This window comes from Tenrec ecaudatus, chromosome 11 (assembly GCF_050624435.1).
Source record: "Tenrec ecaudatus isolate mTenEca1 chromosome 11, mTenEca1.hap1, whole genome shotgun sequence".
In the NCBI taxonomy this organism is placed as follows: Eukaryota; Metazoa; Chordata; class Mammalia; order Afrosoricida; family Tenrecidae; genus Tenrec; species Tenrec ecaudatus.
The window spans coordinates 150,515,721-150,536,734 of NC_134540.1; the positions used below are offsets into that span (position 1 = coordinate 150,515,721).

The 21,014-nt window shown below is 42.9% G+C and overlaps 1 protein-coding gene across 1 annotated transcript in view; it reads left to right on the forward strand.

Moving 5' to 3' along the window:
* GPC6 (glypican 6) overlaps positions 1–21,014 on the forward strand; it is a 1,382,124-nt gene that overhangs the window by 1,235,102 nt on the left and 126,008 nt on the right. The window lies entirely within an intron of this gene.

Sequence of the window (21,014 nt, forward strand, 5' to 3'; positions counted from 1 at the left end):
AACGAAAATCTTCACAACTGGACCAATAAGCAACATCGTATAAGAAATGGAGGAAAGAATTTCATTTTACCTGGATCCATAATCAATGCCCTCAGAAACAGTGGTCTGGAAAACAAATGATACATTGCATTTGGAAAATGTACTTGAAAGTTGTTTTTCAAGTGTTCAAAAGCAAGGTTGTCCTGTTGAAAACCAAGGTGTATTTTCAATGGTCTCCTATGCATGTAAAAATTGGACCATGAATAAGGAGACTTAAGAAGAAGAGATGCATTTGAATTATTTTGTTGGCAAAGAATATTAAGCATACTACAGACATCCAGGAGATCCAGCAAATCTGTGCTGGAAGAAGTGCAGCCTGAGTGCTTCAGAGACGTGAGGACGATGAGACTTGGTCTCATGGTATCAGGACCGATACGAGGAGGGATCAGTTCCGGAAAAAGGATGTCATGTTCGGTAAAATCAAGGTCAGCAGAAGCTAGGAGTGCCATCAACAAGGTGACTTGACGCAGTGGCTGCATCAACAAACGCAAATGGCAAAGGATTGTGAGGTTCACACTGATTCCATCAGTGCTTTGTTTTGCTCTGCATAAGGGCGAAGAGCCGGCCCTGGACCATGCCTCACAATCATACCCAGGTCCATGAAAAGACCGATTCTGACTATGAATGCGCATACCCCAGTCCTACGTGGGTCTGCTTTTATAGGAATTATGGGTTTGTTTTACTCCGCTCTTTATCTCACCTGTAGGGTGTGAAATGTGAGGGAGGTTGAGAGTACTTTTGTAAACTACTCTGGCTTTAGAAAATTGTATAATGAAGATCTAGTTTAGTCATAGCATTGTGGCACTGACAGCAAGTGGTGCATTTTCCATAATAAGATGTGTACGCATGCATGATTTATAATAGTAGAAAACCATTTGGTTGCCTCCCAGACAAAGAATCCACCTAGTAACAGTCACAGTCATCATGGCTGCCACTGTGGGAAAGAAACTATATTTGCTTAACAAATACCCAAACATGTAAGTAGGCATGAGAAATGCAGCAAGTGACAGAAAAGAGCCCTGCTCTTATGCCAGTCTCTTTCTAAATACTTTACAGATTGGCTGTCTTCTTGGAAAGTAAGCACCCATCTCCCCCTTTTATCGGAAAGGAAAGTTCCATTTAAAGAAGGAGTTGGGTTGAGGATACAGGACTAAGGAAGGGCAGCGCTGAGATTGTAGCTGAGATCTGTCTGACTCCAAAGGATAAGAGTTCCCCCAAAATAGAGACCATAACTGATACAATGGTTTATCTAGGAGGGGGAGAAACAGTGAGGGAACTTGGGGCACAAATAATAAATGTGGGACGGGGCAGGGCTCACTAGAACTGACCGTGATGATGCATGTACAACTCTTTGAAAAGCAACTTAGCTATAGAAGTATTTGATTTGTGGATTTAAAAATAATCATTTTATTTGGGCTCATACAACTCTTACCACAATCTACACATACATCAATTGTGTAAAGCACACTTACATATTTGTTGCCCTCATCATTCTCAAAACTCACTTTCCACTTGGGCTCCTGGAATCAGCTCCTCATTTTTCTTCCCCTCCCCCTCCCTCTCTGCTCCCCCCTCCTTCATGAATCCTTGATAATTTATTAATTTATTATTATTTTGTCATATCTTACACTGTCCGACGTCTCCCTTCACCCACTTTTCTGTTGCCCATCCCCCAGGGAGGAGGTTATATGTAGATCCTTGTAATCAGTTCCCCCTTTCTACCTCCCCTCCCCTCTTCCCTCCAGGTATTGCCGATTTGTATATTTTACATCAATACAACTTTTTTTGGGGGGGGGCATCATGCTACCCTGTTTTCCCACCATTGGGAAAACAGACTGCATCCTAGAAGGAGCCAACCAAGTAAAGAAGGAGACCTTGTGGGAGGTAAGGCAAGTTGTTAGGTGTTCCGTCAAAACCCAACTCTGCAGCCAGCGTCAGAGACAAGGACAAGCCCTCATGATTCCACAGCCTTTGCTATCTACCCAAATCAGAGGAGTTCCGAACTTTGCCGGTATGTGAAAATACCCCAAGGAAAAGTAGGGGGAAAATGTGCTGACTCCTTGCTCTTGAATTTCAGATGTGTTGATAATCTCCTTCCTATCTGATCAGGGAAGATGAAATTTCTCTCACTAGATATAATTTAACTAGATGAGGAATAATTTCCGAACTAATCCAGGGAAAGATTGGTTTGTCAGATACAATCTAAATTAAGAAGGAAGACTTATTAAATTCCAATTGAAACCATCCATTCAATTAATGTTTATTACAGACAAGGGTGGAACCCGTTACGGAGGAGCAAGGCGGTCTTCAGGTGCTTAATTTTCTCCAGACAATTCTCTCTGAAGCTACAGCTAAAAGAAGATGAAAAACACCAAGCGCATAGAAAAGAGAATATCATGTTTTTCTGCCTCTCTGTAGTGGGTCAGCGTTTCCCCATCTGTAAAAGGGAGGAACGTTCTAAATGCCCACTGCCTCCCCGAGCCGGCAGTTTGCAGTTTGAGCATTACCTCTTCACTCATTATCTAGTTTCTTTTCCTAGCATCCAGATCACTCTATTCGGAACCTTTCTCTTTACAAATGTATTGAAAATATAAATAATATCTTGGCATAGCACATGGAGAAAATACACTTTTCTTCAGGCAGTAGGACATTATTTAGAATTTCAGTTGAAATAAAGACAATTTTATTACCTAGTTAGTTTTTGGAAGCTCTGGTGGTATAGTGGTTACACACTGGGCTTTTAGTCACAAAGTCAACTATTCAAAACCACCAGCCTCTTGGCAGGAAGAAGATGAGGCTTTCTCCTCTGCATAGAGCTGCAGTCTCAGAAACCTCAGCACTGATTCTACCCTGTCCTCTTGGTCCATAACACTCAAGATTGGCTCGGTGGAGGCAAGTTTGGCTGGGTTGGTGAGATAGCTAGCTGGGTTGGTAAGATAGCTAGCTAGTCTATCCTTTCTTTAAGCTGCTACATTGTGTCTGAACTTGCTAGGGCAATGAACTTGACTCTGTGTGCTGTAGTTATTTTGTACTTGTCTTCTCCCTCCTGGGATTATAATTAAGAAAAAAACAGAAAAATACGGAGCTACATCTTCTTACAGTCTCTGGAGATCTCTCCTAATGCACCTTCTTACACAGCATCGTAACTTTTACTCAGTAGAATTCAGAATATGAAAGTACAATGTTAAGGCACTTCAATGATGAAGAATAAAAATATGTTGAAATACAGGATACCTTAATCTAGTTTTCTTCTGAGCAGCGGTAATTAATAGGCTAGGTTTTGCCAGCAGACAAAATTTGGTTTTTACCAATTATGTGATTTGGGGCAGATTATATAACTCTCTCCATGTGACCAAAGTCATGGCCATCTAATTCAGTTTATTTTGGTCACAATATCCTGAAACCAATTTTTATTTTATTAAAACAAAGGACTGGTCATGGAAACCACAAAACCAGACAGTTGCATAGTTTATTCCCCCCCATCCTAATTTGATCAGTTTGTTTCTGTTTTACTTTATTAAAGAAGACCTAATATTTCACACAAAAAAATTAAGATTCCAGCATATCAGCCAGGAAACCTAACGCACTGCTCTTGAATCAATGCCAACTCAGAGCAAACTTATATAGGTTTCTGGAGACTGAAGAACCCTCCACAAGATGGATTGACATGCGTCCAACAATAGGCGCCAGCAAAAAGTAACGGTGAGGACGGCGCACCACTCAGCAGTGTTTTGTTCTGTGGTCACAGGGTTGCTCACGGCGAGAACCAACTCACTGGCACCCAACCACGACAACAACCTCTGTACAAAGGCACACAGCGTCACCAACTTTCTCCCAAAGATCGGCTGGTGGGTTTGAACCCCTAACCTTGTTTGCAACGCAATGCCTAGCCTACAGCATTACCAGGGCTTTTTTTTTTTAACATTTTATTAGGGGCTCATACAACTCTTATCCCAATCCATACATATACATACATCAATTGTATAAAGCACATCCTTACATTCTTTGCCCTAATCCTTTGCAAAGCATTTGCTCTCCACTTAAGCCCTTTGCATCAGGTCCTCTTTTTTTTCCCCCTCTCCCTCCCCGCTCCCCCCTCCCTCATGAGCCCTTGATAATTTATAGATTATTATTTTGTCATGTCTTGCCCTATCCGGAGTCTCCCTTCACCCCTTTTCTGTTGTCCGTCCCCCAGTGAGGAGGTCACATGTGGAACCTTGTAATCAGTTCCCCCTTTCCAAATCACTGACCCTCTACTCTCCCAGTATTGCCCCTCACCCCCACCAGGACTTTTTATAAACAGGCCACCCCTCAAAGAGGCATCATTAGACTGGGACCTGGTAGGTTGGTGGATTTGAATCCCTAACCTTGTTTGCAATGCAATGCCTAGCCTACAGCATTACCAGGGCTTCTTAGTGAGAGAGAGAGAGAGAGAGAGAGAGAGAGAGAGAGAGAGAGAGAGAGAGAGAGAGAGAGAGAGACTCCCAGTGTCTCTTATAAAAAGGCCACATCCCGCAAAGGAGGCATCATCGGGTTGTGACCTATAGGTTGCCCTCCACCCCTACACCTTCCCTCAGGTACAAGTTGCCATAAAATCTAACCACCACAAATACCTACAGAATTGACTCTAGCAAGAAGGAGGTTCAAGCAAGGGCAGAAGAGCTGGACACTATGGAAACAATCCACCTCTGGTTTGCATCTGTGGCTGCGCCAGCAGAGCTGAGCAGAGTGTTTGGTGGAACACGGTGGCCTCTGCCCCGTGTCACATTATTCTCGCATGGAAGGAATAATTGGTCGGTTTGACAGACCAGTGGTTCAGTCTCTTTTCCCTGATCTCTCAAAAAAAGGCAAATGATTATACTGTTTACGAAGATCTAGGCTGATTTCATTTCTTTTTCTGTTTGGATTTTAAAAGAAAATGCCCAATTCTACGTGGTTTATGGATTCAGAATATTTCTCCTGGTGTATTCAGATGTCAAAGTCCATATTCTACCCATCATCTCTCACCTTAATATTTTACCAGGTGATAGTGACCTTGAATGATTTTTTTGAATCGTTGATTCTTTGTTTTTGTATAGCAAACGATGGTCTGTCCCTGTAGCATCACTTGACAACATGGCTAGATTTTCAGATACTACATACCAAAAAAGGGAAGGAAAAAGCAAAAACAAACAAAACCCTTTTTATAAAATACAATGAAGGTTTGAGGAAAATGCTTAGGATGCATTTCTTAGAAAACTAACTTGAACTTTAGTTCCATGTTAGAGATTTGAACAGCAAAGGAAAATAAATTGTTTCTCCCTTTGACGCAAAAAGGAAATACTTGATTACTTCTAATGTCTGGGAATTTAGCTTGTGTTTTTTTCCTCTTAATTTTAACTTCATGGAAAAGGCTGAGAAGATTATATTTAATGTAGTATTCTCAAGAATAGGTGATTGATATAGAAGAATCCTTATCAAAAGAGAGAAAATGTAGAACACAATTTGAAATTCTAAGAGACTCCAGACTTTCTGGAGCCATGGAAGCTGTATAAAGCCCTGAATCAAGTTACCTGAGACAATCTTGAAGCCTGAAGCCAGAAATATCCCCTAGAGTCTTCTTAACCTAAGTAATGTGAGTGCAATAGTTACGCGATTCACTGAGTTGTACATGAAGAGATTGTCTAATTGAGTATGCTTTGCTTTGTATATTCTCAATAACAACAATAATATAAATAGCAGTAAAATTCAACATGTAGAAAAAATACAAAGAACAGGTGAGTGAAGCTCAAGGCAGCTTTTAACAGTCAGTGGGTTAGTAAAGACAGTCAAAGCACTACACTCCTAAAAGAGTGTAGTGCTCTTTCCAACCTTCCCCTGCCTTGAGACAGAGAACCCCTCCTATAGAAAAATGTTTCTCGTGGGCTGTGGATCACATCGTTAGAAGAATTTCAGTCTCTGCCAGTGTCACAAATACCCCCATTTATCCGACCTTCTAGCCCTCCACGTGTGTTCTCAGATATTTGGGCTGGCGAACTTTTCTCAGAGTCGCTACCCTGACCAATGTATATGCAACCATGAAAAGGAACCTGTTACACAGGGGAAAGATGAAGTGGTCAGCTCCCATAAAGACGTACAATCTTTGAAGTCCTGTATAAGGTCGCGGTGAGTCTGGATCCACCCGATGGCAGTGAATTTGATTGTTTTTGTTTGTATGTAGGTCAGTGGCTCAAGCAAGTGGTCACATGGAGGTCTGGTGGTGTAGTGGTTGTGCATTGGACTGTGATTCGCAGGGTTGGCAGTTCAAAACCAACAGAAGCTCTAAGGGAGAAAGACTGGGTTTTCTAGCACCATATGACTGCACACCTCCATGATAGGATCGCTGAAGACAAATGGGTGCATAAGCAAATGTGGTGAAGAAAGCTAATGGTGCCCGGCTATCAAAAGAGATAGTGTCTGGGGTCTTAAAGGCTTGAAGGTGAACAAGCGGCCATCTAGCTCAGAAGCAAAAAAGCCCACATGGAAGAAGCACACCGGCCAGTGCGATCACGAGGTGCCAAAGGGACCAGGTATAAGGCATCATGCAACAACAAAAAAAAGATATATGTGTGTATATGTATATATATGTGTCTATGTGTGTGTATATATATATATTTATATTTACATACAATAGTGAATGAAGGGGGAAGTGCAGAGTGGAGACCCGAGGCCCAAGTGTCGACCACTGGAGATCCCCTCACAGAGGGGTTTAGGAGAGGAGAGGGGTCAGTCAGGGTGCGATGTAGTACCGATGAAGAACACAGCTTTCCCCCAGATCCTGGATATTTCCTCCCCCCAACTACCATGATCCGAATTCTACCTTGCAGGGCTGGATAGGGCAGAGGTTGTACACTGGTACATATGAGGGCTGGGGGCACAGGGAATCCAGGGTGGATGATACCTTTAGGACCAAGGGTGTGAGGGGCGATGCTGGGAGAGTAGAGGGTGAGTGGGTTGGAAAGGGGGAACTGATTACAAGGATTCACATGTGACCTCCTCCCTGGGAGAGGGACAGCAGAGAAGGAGGGGGGGGGAGGGAGTCTCCGGATAGGGCAAGATATGACAAAGTAACGATGTATAAATTACCAAGAGCACATGAGGGATGGGGGAGCTGGGAGGGAGGGGAAAAAAAAGAGGACCTGATGCAAAGGGCTTAAGTGGAGAGCAAATGCTTTGAGAATGATTGGGGCAGGGAATGTATGGATGTGCTTTATACAATTGATGTATGTATATGTATGGATTGTGATAAGAGTTGTATGAGCCCCTAATAAAATGTAAAAAAAAAAGAAAATATTACAGTCTCAGGAGGCTCAAATAGAAAGCAAATGTTTTGAGAATGATGATGGCAACAGATGTACAAATGTGCTTGACATGAAAGGATATATGTATGGATTGTGATAAGAGTTGTATGAGCCCCCAATAAAATCATTTTTTAAAAACCAATTATAGTCTCGGAAACCCACAGGGGGTAGCTATGAGTCACCGTCGACTCAAAGGCAGGGAGGTCTAAACACACCAGACTTTCCACTGCAGAAAGAAGAGACCATCTGCTTCCATAAACTCAGTCTTGGAAACCCTATAGGGCAGTTCCTATAGGGGAATCCTATAAGGTCACTGTGTGTAAGAATTAAGTGGATGGCAGTGGATTCAGGTTTGGGGCTTATTTGTTTATGTGTGGTTCTTTTTCTGCGGGAACATTTTCCCATCTCTTCATTAACCGCCGCCCCCCATCCCCCACGCCCTGGGGTTCCAGAGAGAGAGAGAGCTGTTTTTCATCCCAACTCTGCCTTCAGCTCACATTACTCTCCTGATCACCTTTGGTTTTCCAACGATCTGCAGTGGACCTCCACCCACTGCCTCGGATTTGGTTAGGTCTAACCGTGAAGTCATCACGCTCACACCCCGCCCCTGCTCCCGGTCCCACCTCCACCTCCGCTAGAGAACCTGTCTTCCTCCAAGTTCAGCGGTTCTCAACCTGTGGGTCGCGACCCCTTTGGGGGTTGAATGACTCTTTCATAGGGGTCACCTGATTCATAACAGTAGTAAAATTACAGTTATGAAGTAGCAACGAAAATGATTTTATGGTTGAGGGCCATCACAACGTGAGGAACTATAATAAACGGTCACAGCATGAGGAAGGTTGAGAACCACTGTGAGTTCTTTATTGCACAGTTTTGTTGCCTACCCAGAAATGGGATTGATGCCCCAGCTTTCTAGTTAGAACAGTTATCCTAAATCGGTTTTTAATCCATCTGAAAATTCCAGTCTAATTAAGGACTCCATCATTTTGTATATGGATTACAGCCTTCTAATTGATCACCAGTCTCTGGTTTTGTCACAATTCAATCTATTGTCTGCACTGCGGACACAGGAACCTGGCTGAAATGAAATCGGTTCATTATTTCTCTACCCAACAGCATTCTGTGGATCCTGTTGCCATTAAAACAAAGTCCAGTCAGGACTGTATGTCCTGGTCCATGCCTTTCACTGCAAGGTCACCATCTGACATTAAATGTTAGCAGTATTTATCATTTTGAGCTGGAACTAATGCGCTGGACATAATCTACAGTGCTCAATACTGAAGATATAGCAGTAAATTTCACAAGCACAACAAAGCCTGAGCCCTAAGAGAACTCTCTGTGTCCCAGACACACTGGATGGCTGTGATAGTTACGTAATGTCATGTCACTTGAAGATGCATAAAAGTGTAGTGGTGGAGTCTAGCCTGTCAATCAGGGCACAGCTGATGGTGCCTCCTTGTGGTCGTGGTCTTTTCATAAGTGGGGCCCAGGGAACCTCCCCCCTCTCTTTCCACCTTCACCCTCCTGCTGGCTGACCCTGGTTGCTGCCAGAGCCCTGGAGATCCATCCATCACCTTTGGATCCACAAGACCTTGCACCCATCAACCTGTGATATTCCTGCCTCTGCATCATTGCCTGTGACTGCATGAGTCTCTAGAGGGACTTATGGACCAGTTTTAGGTCTTATGGACTTGAGTTGGACTGAACTGGAATTTTTTCACAATAAATAATTACTACTGTGTGATATAAAACTCTTTCTTATACATATATGAGTGTCTGTATTTGTTTCTTGAGTCGACCCAGCCTAACCCAATGGCCTTTCTTCTGTTCTGTAGAGGATACATGTCTCCCATCTCCAAGTTTTTGCACATACCATTCCCTTAGCCTGGAATATTGTTCCTATCCTTTCCCATTTCCTACCCTAGAGTAGTTAGACTCTTTATCAACTCGAACTTGAATGAAAATATATGAGTCCCACCTGTCAATCGAAGTCACAGTCTGGTGATGTCCTTGGAAGTGTGATTTTTGATAAGAGAATGGGGCTACCTTCCCTCTCTCTCTGCCCCTTCTCCTTGCTGCTTACTGAGACTCTGGGCCGGCCTCCAGAGATGGCCTCATGTGGCCAGCCTGACCCTGAGAGCTGTGGGTACTCTGCCATGTTTCCTTTGACCTTGGATGCACACTACGCTACCCACAGGCCTGGGACCATCCTGCATCCTCCTTCACCTTTCTGTGTCATTAGCCAGCAGCTACCTGACTCTAAAGAGAACTCTCGCTAGCATCACCCATGGAGTTTAGTGGGACTGGACTGGAGTACCTTCTGGATGTAAGATGACTTCTTAACATAAAGCTCTTTTCCTGTACATCGATGAGTGCCACTGACTTTGTTCCTGTAGAGCAGGGGTCCTCAAACTTTTTACACAGGGGACCAGCTCACTGTCCCTCAGACCCTATGAACAAATTCCTATGCACACTGCACTTACCTTATTTTGAAGTAAAAAAACCAAATTGGGCAAAACCACCTAGTGAGCCAGATGTGGCCCGTGGTCCGTAGTTTGAGGACCCCTGTTCTAGACAACCCAGCCTTTAATATACACTCCACCCCCACATGATTTATGGGCATAACCCAACTCTACTTTCACTGTCAGGCAAGATTCAGGTGTCTACTAGTCCATGTTTTAAGAGCCAGTTCTCTAGAGGGAAAACAGCCCTGGCTGTGTTTGCCAATTTCTGTGGTGTAAATATTACCACGATAGTCAATTTTAAAGGGTCAACCCAATGTTCCTTCCTTGTGAACATCTATTAGAGAGTGAGTTGTAGACATTACTCTCTGTGTAATGAACCCGGAGCTCTGTGCTAACAATGTTGGGAGTGGAACCTAACTGCTGTCCTGGGCAGACATTGCTCTCTAACATTTGGAAACCAGGAAGGAAGGATGTGTGGGCCAGACAGATATCTGTTAGTTTGGCCTTAGGATCGGAGCACAGACACTTTGCATTTCCTAAAGCTCCTGGCCAATTATACTGCCCATTCACGGCGTTGGTCTTGGCCATTTCATGAGCAGTGTCTTCCCTTCCTTACCTGGTTTACTAAGCACCTGTCACTTGAGTCTGTATTACCAAGTGACCCAGAAACAACATTGCTTGGCTCCTTAGTTATCAGTTTTGACAAAGTTGGTGGTTTGGCTTTGCTTTAATTTAGCACAACAAATAGAGTCAGGAAGTATCTCCTGATTTGTAACCTGCATGCGGGTTTCATTATATTTTCTTAAGTCTAAGGAAGAAGTATGGAGCCCTGGTGTAGTAGTCTAGGTACTTTAGAGAAACAAATCCACAGAAACTTGTGTATAAGAGAGAGTTTTATATAAAGGGTAAGTGCACATCAAGAAAACATACCAACCCAGTGCTGCCCAAGCCCACAAGTCCAACATTAACTCATATGTCCAACACCAATCCACAAAGTCCTCCTCCATCTCATAAAACAGACACAATGAAGCCGACTGCAGGAGAAAAGCCAAGTCAGTGAATGTGTAAGCATCTCAGCACTGGCAGGGGTCTCCATATGGCTGCTCCAGCAACCAGGGCTGCATCGGGGTAGGTCCATGTGACTTCTCCTAGGGAATGTCTTACAGGAAGTGAATCTTGCCAGCTGAAGCAGGGAACTGGTTAAGGCAGCTGCCCCATGGATTGACCATCAGAAAGCAGAGAGACCTGAGATCTTGAAAGGCGAGGCTCACTGAACCATTTATCCCTCCTGACCTTCAATTAACCCCACGTGTGTTTAGCGGCCAGGTTGGCACAGTAAACGAACTCAACTCCCATAAAGACTTATCTCAGAAACCCACAAAGGAAGCATTTCCCTGTCCTATAGGGCCTCTATGAGTCAGAATTAGTTCCATAGCAGTAAGTTTGATTTAGTTTTGTGCTAGGGAAAGGGAGCCCTCAAGTTACTAACCGCAAGGTCAGTGTTTTGAACCCATCAGTTGGTTTCTGGAAGCAAAATGAAGTTGTTTGGGCCTGTAAAGATTTAAGTCTTGGAAACCCAAAGGGGAAGTTCTGCTCTGTCCTAAAAAGTCACTGTGGATCATCATCTGAGTCTGGCAGTAGATTTGTTTGTTTGTTTGTTTTACTGGGTAGGAACTTAGACAGTAGAAATACACATAGGATCCAAGGCAGGGTTTGTCTGTAACACTTTCTCAAGTTGTCAGGTTTCTGTGAAATTTTTACCAGGCTGGACATGACCATGTAGAAGGTACAAAGAGATATAGGTATGAGAAACCTAAGTGAGTCTCCTGGGGGGTGGGGGTGCGTAGTTTGCTAGTATAGTTTAAGGGAAATATGTTAACATGCGGAAAGGAAGGAAGAGTGCTTGTATTTAGAACTCTGAGACACAGCACTAAGATTTGTTATTAACCCACCATCTTTTCCTCCACGTCCTCTGAATCTACAAAATACCTTTACTTCAGCACTTTCTATCCTAATGTCAGCTTCCTTAATCTCAGAATGCCAACATACTTCTGAGACATTAGCTTGCTAATCCTTTTAGGAGCCAGATCTCTTCCCCAAATCCACAGGCTTTGTGAGTCAGCTAGGTGGGAAAGAGACATAATTCCTTTGTACATCTATAGCATCTGTCTTCATCGGAGCTTCCAAATACTTCTCCAAATTATCTAATTATTCCTTTCAACTTCCATTGGAAGGAGATACGCAGGAGGTAATTCTGATTGTATTTCTTAAAGGCGTAGGACTAATGATTTGTTCAACAGTAGGATGGCTTAGCCAGAGGTTATGTAGTCTGGAAACTTCTGTTCTGCTATAAAGTGAAGATCTTTAATCGCTTAAAATAGTATTTTTACTTGCAAATTAAAGGTAGAAGAAGGTAGAATGGCTTAGCTAACGCTTTCAAAGAAATCTGTTACAGCTAAAACTCTTTTCCTCCCAGTAGGTTCGAACTGTCTTCACCAAGGAGCCTGCACTCTTAGGTCCCTGGTCTAGGTGTGTTAACTGGAATTCCAGTCTCTGTAAACATGTTAGTGAATTTTGGGGGGGAATCAGCCCCTCACACTATCACAGGTCTGGTAAGCACAATTGTATGGTTAAAATATATGCAGATTATAGTAAAGTCATGAAGAATAAGAGAGATAGGAGAGAAAGTAAAATGAAAGAGTCAGACACAGTTAATGGTAGCATGCTCACCTCAGCCCTTTTTGGTGGTCCATGAGGAGATGCAGGGGGAGAGGAGGGTAGGAGAGAATGAGTGATTTATTTCTAACCAAGGCTTATATATCTTTGGGGCATGCAAGCACCCTGATTACAAGTAAAGACATATGTTACAGCAAGGGGTTGTCCTATAGGCAATACAGTAGTAGAAGGGGGACGATCTAGGGATGTACACGCAATAGGAAGGGGAGGGATTAAGGGTATACATGTGGCAAGATGGGCAGAGTCTAGATTCAGGATGGCAGCCTATCCTTGGATGTTTGAGCTGGTTTGACCACTTCTCTTGCTCTCCATGGAAACCATCACTATCCTTATCAGTAGGGTCAAAGTCCTACCTACAGTGGACCAGACAGTAGTCTGATTGCTCTGGATGGCTGATGCCTTCAGGGAGAATAACTTGACAATCATTTACCATTGTTGCAAGCAGTGTCCTATGACTGACACATATTGGGGGGAGATGAGCTGGGGAACACTCTTTTTATATCCCACAATTTTATATCTAAAATTCAAAAGAGCTACAGGGTCGACATGGTAATTTCCTATACATTTCAAGGCAAATTTAAAGACAAATTTAGTGTAGCCAAACCAAAAATGCAGGCTTATGGCAAGCACTTTGAATCCAGGCTTAGGGGATAAAATTCCCCCTCTGTCCATCTACTATTGGGGAAGGTAGGAGAGGAGTTGGATGCTGCAGCAGGAAGAGACAGAGCAAGTAGGAATGTTTGCTTCCATCACTAAAACTGCCGGCCTCCCAGCAATCAGCTGTGCACTTGTAAGAGATAACTCTAAGTCAGCGCCATAGAGGAGGGTAAAGTGGGGGACAATATCATGAGAATGTGATTGGGACTCACTTTCAACTGACAAGGGTGAAGGCCTCTCTCCACCCCCAGAAACCTACCCTTCCAGGCTTCTTAGCGTGAGAATAAAGGACTCATCCTTATATACCCACTTTCCATTCTCTGCTCCCCACAGCATTTGCTTTATGCATAAAACTCAAAAGAGTCATGAAGCCATATAATTTTCCTTCATGCGCCTTAGCTTTCTATAGAAGCAACACATGATAGCCACGACAAACATTATGATCATGAGCAGCACTGTTAGGCTGGAACCCAGGCTATGAGAAATTCTTTGAATTCAATCCTTCCATGCTGTCCACCAATTGTTTAATCAACTCAGAGCTTGAGCCTACCTTTGAATGTATAGAAAATATCCTTTATTAGCTGATCAACATATAGCAAAATGTTTCTCTAAAACCCTTGCAGATTCAAATCCCAATTAAGTAAGGTTACATTATATAGGTAAGGGGTTACACAGAAATCAGTTACATTCCAATTACATTTTAGCATTAATTGATAAGTCCCAAATCTTGATCTTTTACAAAAGAACAGTCTGTTGTAATAGTCCAGTCGCTATTGTATAAAATATTCAGTTATGATAGAGTCCCAGAGTGTTCCTTAGACAGCATTGGCAATGTTAGAAATGTCTCCGCAGGCAGCGATCGCTATTCCCAGGAATCTGCAAGGTTCTTCATGGAGAAAAATATGATTGTCTTCTCAGACCACTGGGTTGACGTAAGTGGGCAGTATATAAATTGGATACCCAAAACTGGGAGGATAAAGGCATGAAGTGGTTGGCTTATAAACTTTCATAGGTGGGGGGACATATTCTCAGGATTATAGGATTAAGGTGTAGGTGCTACTTAATTGCAATTATGAGGCTAAAGAATTCTGTACATGTGCCAAGTTGGCATGCGGTGGATTGAGGTAGTTAGTTTATTGTGCCAGCCTGGCCAATAAACACGTGTGAAGGGTGGAGGGATAAATGGCTCAGTGAGCCTCGCCTTTCTAGTTCTCAGGTCTCTTGATTTCTGATGGTGCAGTTGCCTTAGCTAGTTCCCTGCTTTAGCTGGCAAGGCTCACTTCCTGCAAGACATCCCCGAGGAGAAGCCACATGGACCTACCCCAATGCAGCCCAGCCCTGGGTGCTGGAGCAGCCGTGTGGAGACCCCTGCCAGTGCTGAGATGCTTACACGTTCACGGATTCAGCTTTCCTCTTAGAGAAGGCATCATTGGGTGTGTTTTGTGAGATGGAGGAGGACTTTATAGATTGGTGTCAGACATAATGGCTAATTTTGGACTTGTGGGCTTCAAGTCACTATACCCAGAAAGCAAAAAAAAAATTTTTTTAACATCTTTCCTGATTTTTAAAAATAAATCATTTTATTGGGGGCTCTTACAGCTCTTATAACAATCAATACATCAATTGTATTGAGCACATTTATACATGTTGCCATCATCATTTTCAAAACATTTTCTTTCTACTTGAGCCATTGGTATCAGCTCCTCTATGATGTCATTCTTTTTTTAAAAAATCATTTATTAGGGCTCATACAACTCTAATCACAATTCATACATACATCAACTGTGTAAAGTACATTTGTACATTCATTGCCCTCATCATTCTCAAAACATTTGCTCTCCATCTAAGCCCCTTTTTGCCTCCTCCCTTCTCGCTCCCACCTCCCTCATGAACTCTTGATAATTTATAAATTATTATTTTGTTATATGTTAGATTTTCTGAAGTCCCCCTTCACCCACTTCTCTGTTGTCCGTCCCCCAAGGAGGAGGTTATATGTAGATTCTTATAATTGGTTCCCCCTATCCACTCTAGCCTCCTTCCACCCTCCCAGTATCACCACTGGTCCTGAAGGGATCATCCACCCTGGATTCCCTGTGTTTCCAGTTCCTATCTGTACCAGTGTACATCCTCTGGTCTAGCCAGATTTGTAAGGTAGAATTGGGATCATGATAGTAGGGGAGGAGAAGGGGAGGAAGCATTTAGGAACTAGAGGAAAATTGTATGTTTCATCGTTGTTACACTGCACCCTGACTGGCTCGTCTCCTCCCTGGAACCCTTCTGTAAAGGGATGTCCAGTGATTTACAAATGGGCTTTGGGTCTCCACTCCGTATTCTCCCTTATTCACAATTGTATGATATTTTGGTTCTTTGATGCCCAGTGCCTGATCACTTTGACACCTCATGGTCATACAGGCTGGTGTGCTTCTTCTATGTGCGTTTGGTTGCTTCTGAGCTAGATGGCCGCTTGTTTACCTTCAACCCTTGAAGACCCCAGATGCTCTATCTTTTGATAGCCGGGCACCATCAGCTATCTTCACCATATTTAGAAAGCAAAATTTCTTGAGAGGATCAACTTCACACACACACACACACACACACACGCCCTGCTATCGAGGTGATGCTGACTCATAGCAACCTTATAGGACAGGATAGAACGTCCCCCTGTGTTTCCAAGACTAACTCTTTACAAGAGTAGAAAGCCCCACTTTCTCCCTTGCAGTGGCTGGTGGCTTTGAACTGCTGACCCTGCAGTTAGCAGCCTAAAACATAGCCACTGTTGCCGCTAATGTTCCCGGGATTGATCACAGGATGGTCTAATTAACTAATAATTAAAAAACACCTTTCCAGACACTGTGCAATCGTTTCCTGTCTTACTTCTGGCATTTTACCGTCACAGCATGTCTGTGTAATGATTATTACTATTTTCACTTAGGAACTCTAGGAACTAAGTCTCAGAGAAGGTTCTCTTAGTTCTAATCATGCTGTTTCTATTAAAACCCCATCCCTGAGATGGTATGAAAGGTTGACATGCTCTGATGCTAACTAAAAATAATTAAACATCCAAGGCCACCCCAAGGGACAGCCGAGAAAGGCTTAGTGAACTGTTTCAGAAAAATCCACCTTAGTTCTACTCTGATACATGCGGAGCTACCATGGTTCTGAATCAACAAGGCAGCGATTGGGTTTTTTAACTAACAAACTCTGAAAATTATTTGAGACAGTCCAAACTTTCTGCACAAGGATTTGTTTTATCACCTACCACCTTGAGCCTCCGGCTGTAAGAACATTTTATCTAGCAGATAGATTACAGGTGCTGAGAAAAAGATTAGTCGTTGCTGACCAGCCACAAGTATGCTCGTGTTTTCATGCCAGAATGTTGCTGACTAGTAACAAGGTAACTACTTCTGTTTGCAATCGACATTAGTTTTATAAACCCAAAGCAATCTTGGTCTTGATAGGAGTCCGCTGCATGATACAGTTTGGGCTTGAAAATGCTGGTCAGCAAAGTGTTAGGTTAGCAGTCAGAGATCAAACAATGCATTACATTAGGTGAATCTGGTGTACAAGACCTCTTTAAAGTGTTGAAAAACAAGGATGTTATTTTGAGGACCCAGGTGGGCCTGACACAAATCATGGTATTTCTAATTGCTTCATTGCGTGAATGTCGGATGTTGAATAAGGAAGACGGAAGAAGAATCAATGCATTGAAATTATGGTGTTGGCAAAGACTACTGAAAGTACCATGGACTGCCACAAGAACAAGCACATCTGTCTAAAAGACAGACAGCCAGAATGCCCCTAGAGGAAAGGACGGTGAAATTTCATACTTTGGACAGGTTGTCAGGAGACACTAGTTAGTCCCTGGAGAAGGACATCATGCTTAGCAAAGTAGAGAGGCAGGAAAAAACAAACAAACAAACAAGGAGAGGGATCATGCTTGCGGAAGTATAAGGGCAGCTAAAAGGGAAAGGTGCCGGGCAAGATGGGTTGACAAAAGTGACTCCAACAATAGGCTGAAGCCCAGGAGTAATTGTGAGGAAGGCATAGGACCGTGTTTCATTCTGCTTTCCATAGGATTGCTTTGAGTTGGAACTTGAGCTGACTAATAATAACATCAATGAAGTTCTGTGAGACATGGCTGAGACGGGTTGTTTCAAGCATTGTGGATTTGAATAAGCTTCTGTAACACATCGTTCCCAGGCTACACAGGAAGCCGGTGCTCTATTTCTAGGATCCCCTTCGCCACCATTTCCCATGAAGTCTTGTGAAATTCAGGGAAATCGCTCTTGGATCCTGAGCTTGGTGGCATCACACGAAAGGGTGTCTACTGTGACAATTCCCCCTGGAGAAGGGAATAACAGAAAGTTTAGGTATGAGGTGACTGTGACAGATTACAATGTAGGTCTTCACTTGTCCCTGTAGGTCCAGAGGCTGTCCCCAAATAGCTAGAAGCCAGTATTTTCTTTGAATTTGGATTATAGAGCCAGCCACGTTTTCACTGAAACTATGCTCAAAGTCCACAGAAAGCGGCTGGTCCATGAGTATATCATATTAGCTCACCTACATTCTATCATTATAATCAACACCCATTTAAAAAATATCAAATAAGTGGTACGGTTTTCTGTGAAGATGAAATATCTCCCTTAAAGCTTTAATATCATTTCAGGGCATTTCATGTCCCTTTAATTTAACCTGTTGAGTCAGCTTCCCCCCCACTCCCCCAAGGGCTAATTAAGATGTTCCATTAACTCTTTCAGTTCCTGGCTTCCTGAAATCGCAGTACAGCCATTAATATTGCTTTGCCTTAGGCTTTATACTTCTCTTTAAAAAAAAAAACCAAAAAAACAGCTGTTATTTTCGAAGCAAATCAAAATAGCATGCTCAACAAATTCCCTGGAGATTTGGAAATGTTAATGCCTTCCATCAGCAACGACCTTGCCACTGGGAAGTGATTTAAGCACTGGGGGAAAGTGGCCCACTATCTTCATCTCACCGGTGTACACCATCCTGCTCAGTGTGCGAGGGAAGAATAATCAATAGTGTGTTAAGACCCATCACAGGGAATGCTAAGACAAAGTGCTCCTACTCTGTAAAGTGCTGAGTTGAAGGAGAACTTTTGAATACAACAGGAGAGAAATTAGCCTTCGTGGGAACACCGAATGAGTTGTCTCTCAAGATGAAATTCGTCATCCGGATTGGCACTCAAGAGCTCTCAGCGTGCTGTGGTGGAATCACCTCGTGCGCTTGATGGAATATGCATAATCTAGCACTAAACAACAAGGGACCACAGAAGAATCGAGTGTCAAAACCAGAAGTAATGCTTTCTAAATACGCACCTGCAAGCTGGAAATGAGCTTACATAAACAGTCCCCCCCACCCCCCAAATAAAAAGTTAACTTTAAGATGCACACGTACATACAGAAGTGGGCCGCAAGGAGTTCTTGGAGAAAATGGAATTAAAAGACAATGGAGTTTTTCCACGAACGTTTTGAAGCCCACCCATATAATCATCTTCTGTGTAGGACATTTCATCAAACAGTTTTCAAAATTCCTTCTGGCACCAATTCCCCTACTTAGGTTAGATAAAGCTCAATCAAATGGAAGACGGAACCATGCGGCACACCAACTCGTGAGTTGCAGCTCACAGTGGAATTGTACCGGCATAGATGTCTCCTACTGACGCGGTCCTGAGTGCTGTGTCATGGGGAAAATTGATGATGGTATCGGTGCAATCGCCTTCTCCCCCAGTGGGGATGATTGGTAATGTTTTACTTTTCTGTTTCTATGGGTTTTGGGTTTCCTGCTTTTAGTTTGTTTGTTTGTTGTTGTTTGCTGCTTGGCTTGTTGCTGTTTGGGATGTAATTGGTCTTAGGGGGTTTTGATTCTGTCATGATATGACTGTCAAAGTAAACCTGAGTCATGCACATGCCAGGAACAAGCAGATCGATTCTGGGACCCCACTGAACTCTAGCCCCAATCCAAGAACAATTAGTTCAGATAACATGATCCTGCTCAATTCTCACCTTCATGAAATGATCACTGAAGACAAGGGTGCCACAAGCAAAGTGTAGTGAAGACAGCAGATGGTGCCCGGCTATCAATCAGAATACTATCTGGTGCCTTAAAGGCTTGTATTCAAACAAGCAGCCATCTAAGTTAGGAGTCAGCTAAGTTCACATGGAAGAAGCTCACTAGCTGGTGTGATCCAAAGATGACAATCACGAAATTCAAATATGACAAAGGGAAAAGTATCAGAGCTTAAATTGAAAACACCCAATTGATAGAAGGCTCTGGAGGACAGTGGGGGGTCTAAAACCCATCTGCAGGGTATCTAGTCAGATTAAGCCGGTGACAGATCCCTTCTAGCCACAGGCAAGGGCCTTGAACAGCTTTGCTATCAGATAGAGATCATTGTAATTGCGATTCTACTGGACCAAACTTGATACTTGGTCAGTTGACCTCTCTCTTGACCCAACCTGAACTTGTTCTAGGTGCAAGAATTTCTTGCTTGTTCCATGGCAAAAATGTCTTCCTTTTAAATACTTTTAAATACTGCTGGTGGCCTTTTCTTTCTTACTCATTATTTGTATTTTTTTTATTTTAATTTTTTATTTGTATTTTTATCTTTGCTTTATTATTATTTTATCCTTACCACCGTATTTTGGTTCTGTTGGGTTTTCCAGTTGTGTGAAGCGCAGGAGTGATTCATAGAGATAATAAGTGATGCGAGGGTTTGTAGGGGATGTAGGGGTGCAGGGTGGGAGATGCAGAGAGTTGGAGATTGGGGGAGAAAACAGTGTATGCAGAAGTGGGAGGGAACACTTGATTGTGATTATACAGCTCATTGTAAATATGATTTAACCATGGGGGGGAGAAAATGGTCTAAATTTGATTGGGGTAATGATTGTACAATTCTTCTCGATATGATTGAACTATTGAATTATATGATATGGGTGCTATGTGCCAAGAAAACTGAAAAAAGTATCTTAAAGGGTTCTGCAAATGTTACTCTATGTCCTCAAATTCTAGTAATAGTATCACCCCTTGAACCCTAGCACAGAGCACGCAGCTTCTAAAAACAGCAATTGAAGTGTCAGGCCTCCCCCCTGTCCCCCCCCATTTGTGAAGCCATCATGGGAAAGAATGGATGGCGCCATCCCTAAGATCATTCTGATGAAGTGTTTGATTTCCCACAGCAACCCCAAGTGTGACACGAACAGCTGTCAACCGCAAACCGAGGGGAAACTGCCATTATATGGATTCCACTCATATTTGCATGTCCTCTTTCCACGCCATTGCTCCAGAGAGCATGTACAGCGAATTCCTCCAGCTGGGGTTTCATTATTCAAAGGGGAGTCACTGGAGGTATTTTGCCTTATGTGCAAGACATGAGATACATTTGTCATGATAATAAGAATCCCAAATGGATGTTTATTGAGAATGAAAGTTATGTTATGTTCTGTTATGTTGTGTTTGTTGTGTTGTGTTGTGGTGATGTGATGAGTTGTGATGTGATGTGATGTGTTGTGATGTGATGTTGTTATGTGATGTTATGTGTTATGTTGTGTTGTGTTGTGATATGATGTGATGTGATGTTACGTTGTTATGTGATGTGATGCTGTTATATTATGTTGTTATGTGATGTTGTTATGTGATGTGATGTGATGTGTTATGTTGTGTTGTTTTGTGTTGCAATGCGATGCGATGTGATGTGATGTGATGTTTGAAAGTTTCCTCAGAATGAAATGGCTCCTGAGTTACCCTAACTCCTGGTGAGCCCCCATGTCTGCCGGTAGAG